This window comes from Bubalus kerabau, chromosome 14, assembly GCF_029407905.1.
Source record: "Bubalus kerabau isolate K-KA32 ecotype Philippines breed swamp buffalo chromosome 14, PCC_UOA_SB_1v2, whole genome shotgun sequence".
In the NCBI taxonomy this organism is placed as follows: Eukaryota; Metazoa; Chordata; class Mammalia; order Artiodactyla; family Bovidae; genus Bubalus; species Bubalus kerabau.
Window position 1 is genome coordinate 74,709,221 of NC_073637.1, and position 13,130 is coordinate 74,722,350.

General features: G+C 36.6%; 1 non-coding gene across 1 annotated transcript; it reads right to left on the reverse strand.

The window, feature by feature from the left end:
* Window positions 1-12,395: 12,395 nt before the first annotated feature.
* Window positions 12,396-12,468, reverse strand: TRNAA-UGC (transfer RNA alanine (anticodon UGC)). The gene has a single exon. It is a non-coding gene; the product is annotated as a tRNA-Ala (tRNA).
* Between the last annotated feature and the right edge of the window lie 662 nt (window positions 12,469-13,130).

Below are 13,130 nucleotides of genomic sequence, written 5' to 3' on the forward strand. Positions count from 1 at the left end.
TAAAGAACAGCAATTACAAGAAATATAAATCCTCACCATTTTAAAGGTTAAACTTCACTTACAGATTGGTTGGTTAATAGAAACAAATGGGTTAAAAAAAGAATCTACTGCAGCTCTCTTAGTAGGAATTAATTTAGGCCCAGTAAACCATACTGATAAGTGGTCATAATTTTTATCTCTAGTTGTACCACCAAGGTCTGAAATGTCAGCATGTAAATTTTTATCCAGAGGAATTTAAAAAAAAAAAAACTGTTTAATGAAAAATTTTAATGGGAAGTGAACACTAATACATATCTACTTAACCTTGAAGGGATAAGTGTGAATTCTCACTAAATCAATATAAATAATACCAGTTATCTCTTGTTACTGAAAGTGTCAAACACAGGCAATATATTTCCCACCCAAAGGTGCTCCGATCCAATTTATGATACCTTACTGATCACTCAATTGTAATTGCTCTGGCTTTTGAGTGTTGACACGTGGGACATCAGTCATTTTCAGGTATAGAAAACACAAGAGAACCAGTTCCAAGATAACCATGTCGATGATGGAAGTTTATCACAGAATTGGAAAGGACTCAAAATGACAAATCTGTAACATGAATCTGCCATGCAGACATCAGTAATAAATGATGGTACTCTTTTCCTGCTGAATCTATTCTTGACCTCAGAGTTCTTTACTTATTCCATCTCCAGTAGCAATCTCAATATATCAGAATTAACACTAGTGATGAAACAGTTTTATGATCCTTGGGCTAAACTTTGGTGGTCTCATAAAAACTATTGAAAGGGATGGAAGTTAAAAACATCCAAAGAAGCTTCATTGTTGAAAGTGGGTGGACTTGAGCCTCCAACCCTCAAAAGGACCCTGGATCCTCAGACATTAAGTCACACTTGGATGGGGCTGAGCAAATTTAACTGGAGTTCTGAGGCACATGGCAGGTCTGAATCCCCTGCACACAGCAGCCATCTGGCTTTGGTTTGAGCCCAGTAGTTTGGGTTTTTCAAGGGAATAAACGAAGCTTCTTAGGCTTGTGGAGAATGACCAGAATTGCCAGACCCCAAACCAAGGGAACCAGCACGGTTTTACATTCTTGAGAGCAAATTACCTTTTTCACAATTAGAAAGACAGACTAAAGTTAGGCTTCCCTTAGTTGAGCAAGTGAAAGCAACTTTAATTAGTGAAATTGATCCTCATTTACCCTATGTAGAATGTATCAAAGTCTCATCTTACTGGCAATCAGGGTACATTAAAATGTCAAGGCTGAAAAGGACCTTTAAGAAAATATGGTTAGTAGGTAAACTACTTTTTAACCACAGAACTCCTGATATAGGCAAAATCATACAAGAAATTCCAGTGTGCAAGGGAAGTGGTGGAGATGAAGCCAGGAAAGCAGAACCAAATCCAACCTACTTGGCACCTTATCCTGTCTTGAAGTAACTCTGCTTTATAAACCTCTGCCTTGGACCCATAAATTTAGAGATAAGGAAGCAGACCTTTATATACATATGGGATTTATAATGAATGGAAATCACTACAACACAGTGGCCACTGAAAAACACGTTAGCTTCTTTCTGTTGAAAACACCAGAGACCATGAGGTAAGGACAGAAGCAGAAAGGTTTAGAGGAGGTAAGATACATTGGGATGCCCGTGGCTTTCAAGGCAGCTTGGTGAATGACTGTTTTATGTTATTAGCATGGTCAGCAATTGCCAGGAAATAACATCAACAGAGGGACCAGGTTAGGGTTTGAATTACAGGTGGGGCAACTCAACTGCAATAGACCACACTACCCACCTGGTAAAGCCAAGAAGCCAAGTTGGCATTGCTGATAGACTGGATGAACCCCAGGATGATTCATTTGCCAGGGAGTATGTATTTTGTAAATGTATTTGTTTGCTGAGTGGCTGAATAGCAAGCTCCAAAGCTGTTTCTTCAGACCACCTTTTCCCAAAGTGTGTTTGTGGTAGTCCTGTTGTTCACCAAGGAATTTGGCTTTCCATCTTTGAAGCACATGGCAGAATTAAGCTTCACTTGTGACACTGAAGTTGGACATAGCAATATCATTTGTCTTGGCCAATGAGATTTAACAGAAAGAGAGGAATGTCACTTTCTGGAGGAATGTTTAGAAGTAGAGAATGGTTTGCCAAATATCTTTGCCATTGTTGTAGTGACCATGAAAAAAAAATCCAACTCACACTCTTCTCCACATGAACATAGTAAATGGAACTTCCTCCTGAACTACGTTAGACAAGTGTTCTGAGTGATAAATAAATTTTATCATGTTAAACCCCTGATATTTTGGGGTAACCTCTTAGTGTGGGATGACCAAGCACATCTTAACTACTATGATCTTGGGAAAGATGTTAGATGTAAAATGGCAACATGGACAAATACATTTGGGACATACCAATTAACACTTTCCTACTGTAGGATTTTTGAAAGTCCTCACTATGCTAATATTAACTGTGAGTTTCCAAGAATGTAATATAGCAAGTAGTGCTTCTCTAACTTATGTGACTCCATTTTTTGTTTTATCCTATGAAGATTTCCCAATGAAAGACGATCTTAGAAAAGTTAATATATATTGAAAAGGATGTAATATGCACTGGCAAATGCATCTTCAAATTAGAGGAGTGTGTGTGGGTACATGCGTGTGTAAGAGAGTGAGAGGAGAGAGGACAAAAGATGAAGTAAGAGAAAGAAATGTAGTAAGAGGAAATCTTTCCATTTTAAATCTACTTTCTGTTCTACTTCGTTTGAGTGAAGAAGAATTTTATTAATACTTCTAAACTTAAGAACATTTGTGTTTGCTTTAGTGAGTGAATTAGTTAGTAAGGTTTAATAATTATGCCCGCTGTATGCTTCTGCTGCTTCTGCTAAGTCACTTCAATCGTGTCCAACTCTGTGCGACCCCATAGACGGCAGCCCACCAAACTCTGCCGCCCCTGGGATTTTCCAGGCAAGAACACTGGAGTGGGTTGCCATTGCCTTCTCTGTGCCCGCTGTATAGGGTTGGCCAAAAAGTCTTTTATGGAAAACCTCTAACTTTTTGGTCAAGCTAGGGTATTTTTCATAATAAATAATGTAGTGATTTCAGACACGATTACACACCATGATTAAAATTCTATACTTCTTCTAAAGTTCTATGATTAGGCAAATTACAATAAGGTGAATTGTTAGATTCAGAATTTTAAAATGCTTTTTTCTAAGTATAAAAATTTATTTTTTCTCAAAAGGATAGAGCATGTCATTGTTGTTCAGTTGCTCAGTCGTATCCGACTCTTTGTGACTCCATGGACAGCAGCATGCCAGGCTACCCTGTCCTTCACCATCTCCCAGAGCTTGCTCAAACTCATGTCCATCGAATTGGTGATGCCATCCAACTATCTCATCCTCTGCCATCCCCTTCTCCTCTTGCCCTCAATCTTTCCCAGCATCAGGGTCTTTCCAAAGGAGTCATTTCTTCCCATCAGGTGGCCAAAGTGTAGGAGCTTCAGTTTCAGCATAAATCCTTCCAATGAATATTCAGGACTGATTTCCTTCAGGATGGACTGGGTGGATCTCCTTGCAGTCCAAGGGACTGTCAAAGACTCTTCTCCAACACCACAGTTCAAAAGCATCAATTCTTGAGAGCACTCAACCTGCTTTATAGTCCAACACTCACACCTGTACATGACCACTGGAAAAACCATAGTTTTTACTATACAGACCTTTGTCAGCAAAGTAATGTCTCTCCTATTTAATATGCTGTCTAGGTTTGTCATTGCTTATCTCCCAAGGAGTAAGCGTCTTTTAATTTCATGACTGCCCTCACCATCTGCAGTGATTTTGGAACCCAAGAAAATGAAGTCTTTCACTGTTTCCATTGTTTCCCCATCTGTTTGCCATAAAGTGATGGGACCAGATGCCATAATCTTAGTTTTCTGAATGTTGAGTTTTAAGCCAACTTTTTCACTCTCCTCTTTCACTTTCATCAAGAGGCTCTTTGGTTCTTTGCTTTCTGCCATAATTGTGGTATCATCTGCATATCTGAAGTTACTGATATTTCTCCCGGCAATCTTGATTCTAGCTTGTGCTTCTTCCAGCCCAGCATTTCTCATGATGTACTCTTCATATTAGTTAAATAAGCAGGGTGACAATATACAGCCTTGACATACTTCTTTCCTAATTTGAACCAGTCTGTTGTTCCATGTCCAGTTCTAATTGTTGCTTCTTGACCTGCATACAGATTTCTCAGGAGACAGGTCAGGTAGTCTGATATTCCATCACCTTAAGGATTTTCCAGTTTATTGTGATCCACACAGTCAAAGGTTTTAACATAATCAATGAAACAGAAGTAGATGTTTTTCTGTAATTCTCTTGCTTTTTCGATGATCCAACAGATGTTGGTAATTTGATCTCTGGTTCCTCTGCCTTTTCTAAATCCAGCTTGTACATCTGGAAGTTCTTGGTTCACATACTGTTGAAGCCTAGTTGGAGAATTTTGAGCATGACCTTGCTAGCATGTGAAATGAATACAATTGTGTTGTAGTTTGAACATTCTTTGGCATTGCCTTTCTTCAGGATTGGAATGAAAACTGACTGTTTCCAGTCCTGTGGCCTCTGCTGAGTTTTCCAAATTTGCTGGCATATTGAGTGCAGCACCTTAACAGCAGCAGCTTTTAAGGTTTGAAATAGCTCATCTGGAGTTCTGTCACCTCCACTAGCTTGGTTGGTAGGGATCCTTCCTAAGGACTTTATACACAAGGATTTCTGGCTCTAGGTGAGTGACCACACCATTGTGGTTATCAGAGTCATTAACATCATTTTTGTACAGTTCTTCTGTGTATTCTGGCCACCTCTTCTTAATATCTTCTGCTTCTGTTAGGTCCATACCGTTTCTGTCCTTAATTGTACCCATCTTTGCATGAAATGTTCCCTTGGAATCTCTAATTTTCTTGAAGAGACCTCTAGTCTTTCCAATGCTATGGTTTTCCTCTATTTCTTTGCACTGTTCAGTTAGAAAGGCTTTCTTATCTCTCCTTGCTATTCTTTGGAACTCTGCATCCAGATGAGTATATCTTCCCTTTAGCTCTGTAATGTTGGTAATAAAAAGTTGATGTTTGTTTACTTCTAAGGTTAACATGACTCGGTTGTTTTTAAAGCCTTATGAAAAATCAAAGTCCCATGTGGTTTGCAGCTTTTAATGACACTAAAAGAGTTTGGGAAGACATATAATGATCTCAGACTATTTCAGTGTTGTTTAGTACCTGATTTTCTTTGTGCACTAGTGAATGCAGATAAAAACAAATATACACTTTGACCAAGTTCTATTAATTCTTCTCCTCATATTCTCTTGAATTTTTCTCTTTTAATTCCATTTTCAAACCAATTACAGTAGCTTATTTACTTCCCAGAGCCAAAGTAGATGTAATTCTGGAAATTATCCAGTAACTTAGAGCTACCTTGAATTCTATAACACAAGCTATCTTCAAAAGTATCTGTCACAACTTACAAGATGATCTCTAATAAGGTCAATAGGTACTTCTTAAATAATTGGGCTAAGTACTTGGGTCAAACAAGAGGCAATAGTTATTCCTGATGAGTTTGAAATATTATTGAGAAAAAAGCACTTTCGTAAATAAAACAATTTGACAGTAATAAAAAGCAGTATAGAACCAGCTGCTAAATATTACTGGAGTCTATATAGTAATATAAAAATTCAGAGACAGGAGACAAAATGGATCACTATCAAAATGGCCTACTATGTCCTGTATATCAGCAATCATCATTTAGAAAATTAATAGAAAAAAGAGATTCAATTCATAATAGGAAAGGAAGGAAGAAAGGAAGAGGGGCAAAGGAGAGAGGAAGGAAGAAATCAGAATCCTTATTCACTGATGGCGGGAATGTTAAATGGTGCGGCTACTGTGGAAAACAGTCTGGCAGTTCTTCAGTAAGTTAAGCATAGAATTACCATACGACTCAGCAAATTTCACTACCAAAATAAATGAAAATAGCAGTTAAAACGTGTGTGCAAGTGTTTATAGCAGCATTATTCACATTGGTCAAAAAGTGGGGACAACCCAAATGATGAATGAATAAATGTATATCCATGCAATGGAACATTATTCAGTCATAGGAAGGAATGAAATACTGATATAAACCACAGCATGGGTGGGCATTAAGAATGTTATGCTAAGTGAAATAAGCCATACACAAGGACAAATATGTGATTTAACCCACTCCAGTTTTCTTGCCTGGAGAATCCCATGGTCAGAAGAGCCTGGTAAGTTATAGTCCATGTTGTGGCAGAGTCAAACATGACTGCGCAACTAACACTCTGTTCCATAAAATCCATTAGAGACAGGAAGCACATTTGTGATTCCCAGAAACGGGGGAGAAGAACTGCCTAATGGGTGCAGGGTTTCCTTCTGAAGTGAGGAAAATGCTTTGGTACTAGATAATGGTGTTGGTTGTACAACATTGTGAATGTAGTTAAGGCCGCTGAATTGCCCACTTCAAAATAGTTAAAATGACTAATTTTATAGTATGTTTATTTAGCCATAATAATTTTAAAAGCAAAGAAAAGCTGAAAGGATAGCAATTATTGGGGAGGATTTATATCCTTAGGTAACATAAAACTACAAAAATTAACTGAATATTGTACATGTGCTGGAATAAATGATAGACTAAGGGAGAAAAATATAACTCTTCCAATATAAGCTCAAAATTTCAAAATATTTAGTATGTAATATAGTCTTTAGGAATACAATTCTAATTATTTTATAAATTATTACATAGTAATTGGAGGATAAAATTAATTGATTAAAGAATTAAATGTAAAAAATAAAATCATAGAGGAACTATAAAAATGTTGATGAATGTTTTATAAATTTTGAATAAAGAAAATCATTTATAAACTTAACATTAAAATATAATGATAAATGAGAAAGTTTGACTATCTAAAATGTTAAAATACATGTTTATTTAAAAACTTTATACAATAGAATCAAAAGGTAAAATATGAATGGGAAAATATTTGCAGCATATATGACAAAGGCTTATTATCCTTGATAAATAAAAAGGGAAACATTTAAGACATTTTGACATGAGTTACAAAATAGGTTTTTTTGACATTCCTTTAGAAATTGCAATGAAAAAACTGAGTTGGTTTTCAGTTACTCTAGTTTTCCGTGTACCAGACCACACAGTTCTCTCAAAACATCTGTCTTGCTCTCTCAACTCCACAAATCTCTCTCCTCAAATGAGTGATTTGCTTTCATTTTCTGCCTGTTCTCCAATCTTCCTGGGTATGTCCTTCCTACTACTGTTTCACTAGATTTCTCCATTCCAGTATCCATGGCATTAGGTATTGGTCTTTACACAGGAAGAGCTGTCTGCCTCACAGGGAATGTTCAGGCCACTTTTCCTATAGTGAAGACAACCAAGTGGAAACTGAAATAAAGAGGAAGATAATGTGGTAAACGTCATGTGACAGCAGCCACATGATTTTTGAGCACTTTTATGATTCCCATAGGTAATTGGAAAGAGGGAACACGGGGTGCTTAAATTCCTGAAGTGAAATAGGTAGGCTCAGAGCCATGGTATGCATATATACACATATATATGTTTTTACCAACAATTCCCCCTTACACACACACAAAATTGAGATATACATTTATAAGGTCAACCTACTGATTTCAGACTTGTTCAATATATTATCAGATTATGGGGAAACAGTGCTTCAGTGAGTGAAAATATTAATTGTTGCTGTTTAGTAGCTAAGTCATGTCCAACTCTTACAACCTCATGCACTGTAGCCCTTCAGGTTCCTCTACCCTTGGGATTCCCCAGGCAAGAATACTGTAGTGGGTTGCCATTTCCTTATCTAGGGGGGTCTTCCCAACCCAGGGATTGAACCGACGTCTCCTACACTGGCAGATGGATTCTTTACTACTGGGCCACCAGAGAAGTCCTTAATATTAATTAGTTAACTGTAATATAAATTAATATTAGCATATTAATAAAATTAATATCAGTTTTAAGCCAGACTATTTGGTAAGCTAATGTATGAGTAGAGAGCCATTGTATTTTGATATGTCTGTTGGTGTGGTGCATTAAAATTAATTTTTTCTATTTTATCACACACCTTATTGTAATCAGTATTTGCTTTGTACCTTGTAGCTCAACACTTCTGTTGAGTAACATATTTTCCTAAGTTTAATTTGTGTACGCCTATGCTGCCTGTCTAGATTGTGTGTCTAGGGCAGAGATGTGTTGAAGCATTTTGATCATATCTCTTACAGTGAAACCCTCTATTCCTTTGGTCTCCAGTGTTTCCCTTGGTTGTACTAACCACATGCAAGCACCACTGGGAAATTCTACTGACAAACTAGAACACTTGTGTTCTAAAACTTTTGCTAAGAAAATTGATCTAGCAGCATGTCAGTGCCAAGGAACATCTATTCAGCACTTGTTTGATTTGGGTGCTATCTACCTGTAGTGATGGTTACTAGATACATCAATCTACAGATTTAATGATTCAGCAGGCACACATTATATGAGTTCCATAAAGTACCATGCTGTTCTAGCAATTTTCCTTTAACAGGCTTATGGCCAGGCTTTGTATTAATTTAATCCTATGTTTTGATATTATGCTTTTGTTTTGTTTTGTCTCTTATTTTTCAACCTTTTTTTTTTTAATTTTATTGACTAGGTTTTTTTTTTTTTTTTTTTTTTGAATGGGTGATTTTTCTATTCAGAATGATCTTTAGTTGAATGTGGTTCCAAAGGCAGAAAACCACTGAAATTATTAACCTTCTAATTCCAATTTATCCATGAGATTATCAGTAAGAAAATTGTCCGTTTAATTCTATTAGAAACTAAGAAAGGAAAATATGGGAGTTAATCACAGAGGCTGCAAAAACCATATGCTATGATCTAAAGAAGAAATTATTGGCGTAGATGGTATAGAACCTGCCTGCAATGCAGGCGATCTGGGAGCAATCTTGGGTCAGGGAGATCCCCTGGAGAAGGGAATGGCAACCCACTCCAGTATTATTGCCTGGAGAATTCCATGGACAGAGGAGCCTGGCGGGTTATAGTCCATGGGATCACAAAGAGTCGGACACGACTGAGCAACTAACAGTCTCACTTTCACCACTTATAATAAAAGGTTCACGAAGAGTCCAGTTAGTGAAAGATACAGATATCAGAAACATTAGGGAAGCAAGAGTTATTCCAAGAAGATGGAATTGAATGTATCATTTGCAAAAAGAGTCCTAAACACACATTTCAAATATAAAACAAGTCAATGGGAAAATATGACTTGGTTTCCAACTACACTTTCAGGAACACAACTATTACATAAAAGCCACCTGTGGTGAATCTTTATCTTTTCTATTTTTATTGTGGTAGATTATATCTCTTTTAAATTAAAAAATATTCTTAAAGACACCCTTTCACTAGCGAAATGACAAAAGTCATTCACCTTCTAAAACTGTCTCATTTTATACCACTTCGTGTTGTAAGCTAACAAACATGGCTTTAAGGTTTTCAGCCAGAAAGACAAAATTAGTTTTTGAAGGTTGAAAATGAAGATGCACGATACTGGATGCTTGGGGCTGGTGCACTGGGACGACCCAGAGGGATGGAATGGGGAGGGAGGAGGGAGGAGGGTTCAGGATGGGGAACACATGTATACCTGTGGCGGATTCATTTTGTTATTTGGCAAAACTAATACAATTATGTAAAGTTTAAAAATAAAATAAAATTTAAAAAAATAAAATAAAAAATAAAAAAAAGGAAAAAAAAAAAAAAGAAAATGAATGTGTTGCCTGTCCAATCCTGTGAAGATATGAACTCAAATTCTTTAAGCAAAGTAAAACTTGAACTTGTTAGTTTCAAAAAGTATTTTTTACTTATATTCTATATTAAAAAAAAACACACTTGAATGAAGATCATGATAGACAGTTACATCTGAGATGTAAGAAAGATTCTGGCTTTACAAAGGTGTCAACATAATCAGTAAAAAATTATTTTTGATGACATGAAGAGGAAAAGTGTTAGCAGAATGAGAAGAATTTTTGAACAGCAGATACACAGCAAAGTCCTTTCCCCTTGTCTGCCAAATGCACCCACACTTGTCATCAGTGAATGCAATTACATTTTTTTTTAACAATACAGAAGAGACTTTTGGCAGTCGATAAGGGCTAATTTTTTCTTCACTTGCATACTCCTTTTAGCCACTGTGAAGATGTGAGCTGAAAGATGTTCATAGGGTTGACTTGTCCCTCAAATATGAATATGTGAAGAAATTGAAACAGAACTTGGAAACTGAAAGATATAGTACACTGTTTTACATATGAACACAGTCTTGGCCAAAAGGTTAAATCACTTAAGGGTAAAATAGTCCCTTCTGCTATTCTTGTACATTTTTTAAACAAATGAAATTTTATTTTTCAGACAAAGAAAAAAATGATAAAATAACAAAAATCTCTTCATAACCTTCTTAGGCAACAAATAGTGTAAAACTTAACAGTTGCAATCTATATAGTGTAATCAGAATTACATGGCAAGAATTTATAGCGCTTTTCAATGCATATTCGCATTTGTTATCTTCCATGCAACACAGATAAGCATCCTGATATATTTTAGTTGTGTAAATGTTAAATGTATCACGGTCTTTGGATTGTTCATTGGTCTGTGGTCACTTTGATGAAGAAAAATGTGTGGAGAAATCAAATTCTCTCAGTCTTATTTGTTCTTATCACCACATCACACACACATGCACACGCACACACACACACACACACACAGTATTTCTTGAAGTGGTTGGGTTCAATGAGAATAAGAATGTTTCAAAACTATAAAACTTGGAATTAATGAAACAATCTGGTTTTCATAGTCACTGATCAATCAGGAGGGAAAATCTGACATTGGAAGGCTGGGTACAATAGCATACAAGCCTGCATTTTTCTGCAACTCCAGTAATTACTGGTTAGACCTTCTACTACTGTTAATACTGTGGCAAAGTGGAAAATATTTCATTTCTAACTGGAATTCAAATTTACCATTAAAATTAACCATGCTGTTCCTGCCATCCGCTATCCCTTATTTATCAAGATAACTTATACCGCAAATATTTTTATCAATTTATCTAAGTATTTAAAAGTCAATCTTTGTTGAATTAAATTTTTTGCGATCCTAATGTTCTTAGCATTAGTTAAATTGCACTCCTGGGACAAAATACACTTCTGTAAAATATTTGCACTTAACTTCCTATCATGTATGGATGTGAGAGTTAGACCATAAAGAACGCTGAGTGTGGAAGAATCGATGCTTTTGAACTGTGGTGTTGGAGAAGACTCTTGAGAGTCCCTTGGACTGCAAGGAGATCCAACCAGTCAATCCTAAAGGAAATCAAGCCTGAGTATTCATTGGAAAGAGTGATGCTGACATTAAAGCTCCAGTACTATGACCACCTGATGCAAAGAGCTGATTCATTGGAAAAGACCTTAATGCTGGAGAAGATTGAGAGATGAGGAGAAGGGAGTGACAGTGGATGAAATGGTTGGATGGCATCACTGACTCAGTGGACATGAATTTGAGCAAACTCTGGGATATACTGAAGGACAGGGAAGCCTGGTGTGCTGCAGTCCAAAGAGTCAGACACGACTTAGCAACTGAACAACAGACTTCCCATTAACCATTACGACAGCATGTAATCAATAGAATGCCAGTTCCAATCAAAATAGTGCATTTAACGTCTTCTGACTGGTCTAGTCTTATTGCCCACACATCAGTAAGATGGGCATGAGAGACCAACAAGCATTTAGAAAGAGGAAATAAAAATAAGGGCCTCATGTGTAGGTTTCTGATAGTAGAGATGACTTCTTGGCAGGCTAGTTGTATTTCATTATTTAAACCCACTTGTTACCTTCTGCTCACATTTTCAAAGGCAGCTGTATTCAGTTGGGTGACCTTTATTGGGCATTCTAGAAATGAAACAAGTCAGCTTTCAAGTCAGATACAGTAACTGGCCAATATGAGGACTGACTGTACTGAAATTGAGTCTTCAATTTCATAAGTACTTTTAGTGGTCTCATCATTATGTTGTCCAGACAAACAAGACTATACGTGGCCTGATATTGGCAGCCCTTTCTTTCCTCCTCCTATTCTCTGGTGCTACTCTTTACACTCTCTCTTTTCTCTTCTGTTACATTTGTATCAACACCTACTTATAATACAGTGGTTTAACACAAGCTTCTCTCTTCTTAGCATCTTTGTTTTTGTTATATTTAGCAGCACCGGGTCTTCATTATGGTGCACAGGATTTCTGATCTTTATTATAACATATGGGATCTTTAGTTGGGGCATTTGAACCCTTAGTTGTAACCTATGGGATCTAGTTCCCTGACCAGGGATGGAACCTGGGCCCTCTGCATTGCAAACACAGAGTCTTAGCCACTGGACCACCAGGGAAGTCCCTCAGAATCTTAGATAATGGGAAAGGCATAGTGAAAGCCACAAAATAAGCTGCATATTAAAACCAGGAGTCCTTACCAAGTAGGCTCATAAATACCATTGATTTTTTTCTGACTCCAGTTAGGTTATTTTCTCTTTGATTTCCCCCTAGCTCTAGCATTAAAACAGGGGCCAAAAATACAGGAGTCTTCATATTTTTAATTTTTTAAAAAAATTTACTGGAGTAGAGTTGTTTTACAATGTTGTGTTAGTTTCAAGAGTACAGCAAAGTGATCAGTTATACATATACATATACCCACTCATTTAGATTCTTTTCCCATATAGGCAATAAAGAGTATTGAGTAATGTTCCCTGTGCTATACAATAGGTCCTTATTAATTATTTTATATATAGTAATGTGTCTATGTCAATCCCAATCTCTCATTTTTTCCCTCTCTATGTTTTCCCCCCTCATAACCATAAGTTTGTTTTCTACCTCTGTGAATTCAGGATTCTTTAGGAGGTAAAAAGGAAACTGAAAAAAATTTCAAAGAATAGTAGAAAGCTAAGACTGGGGCCTATGGAAAACAATTATTACCTAGAAAATAGGAAATGTACACTTAGCTGTATTTTGCTATATATTAATAACCCTCTGCAGTATTATATCTCAAATTTAACTC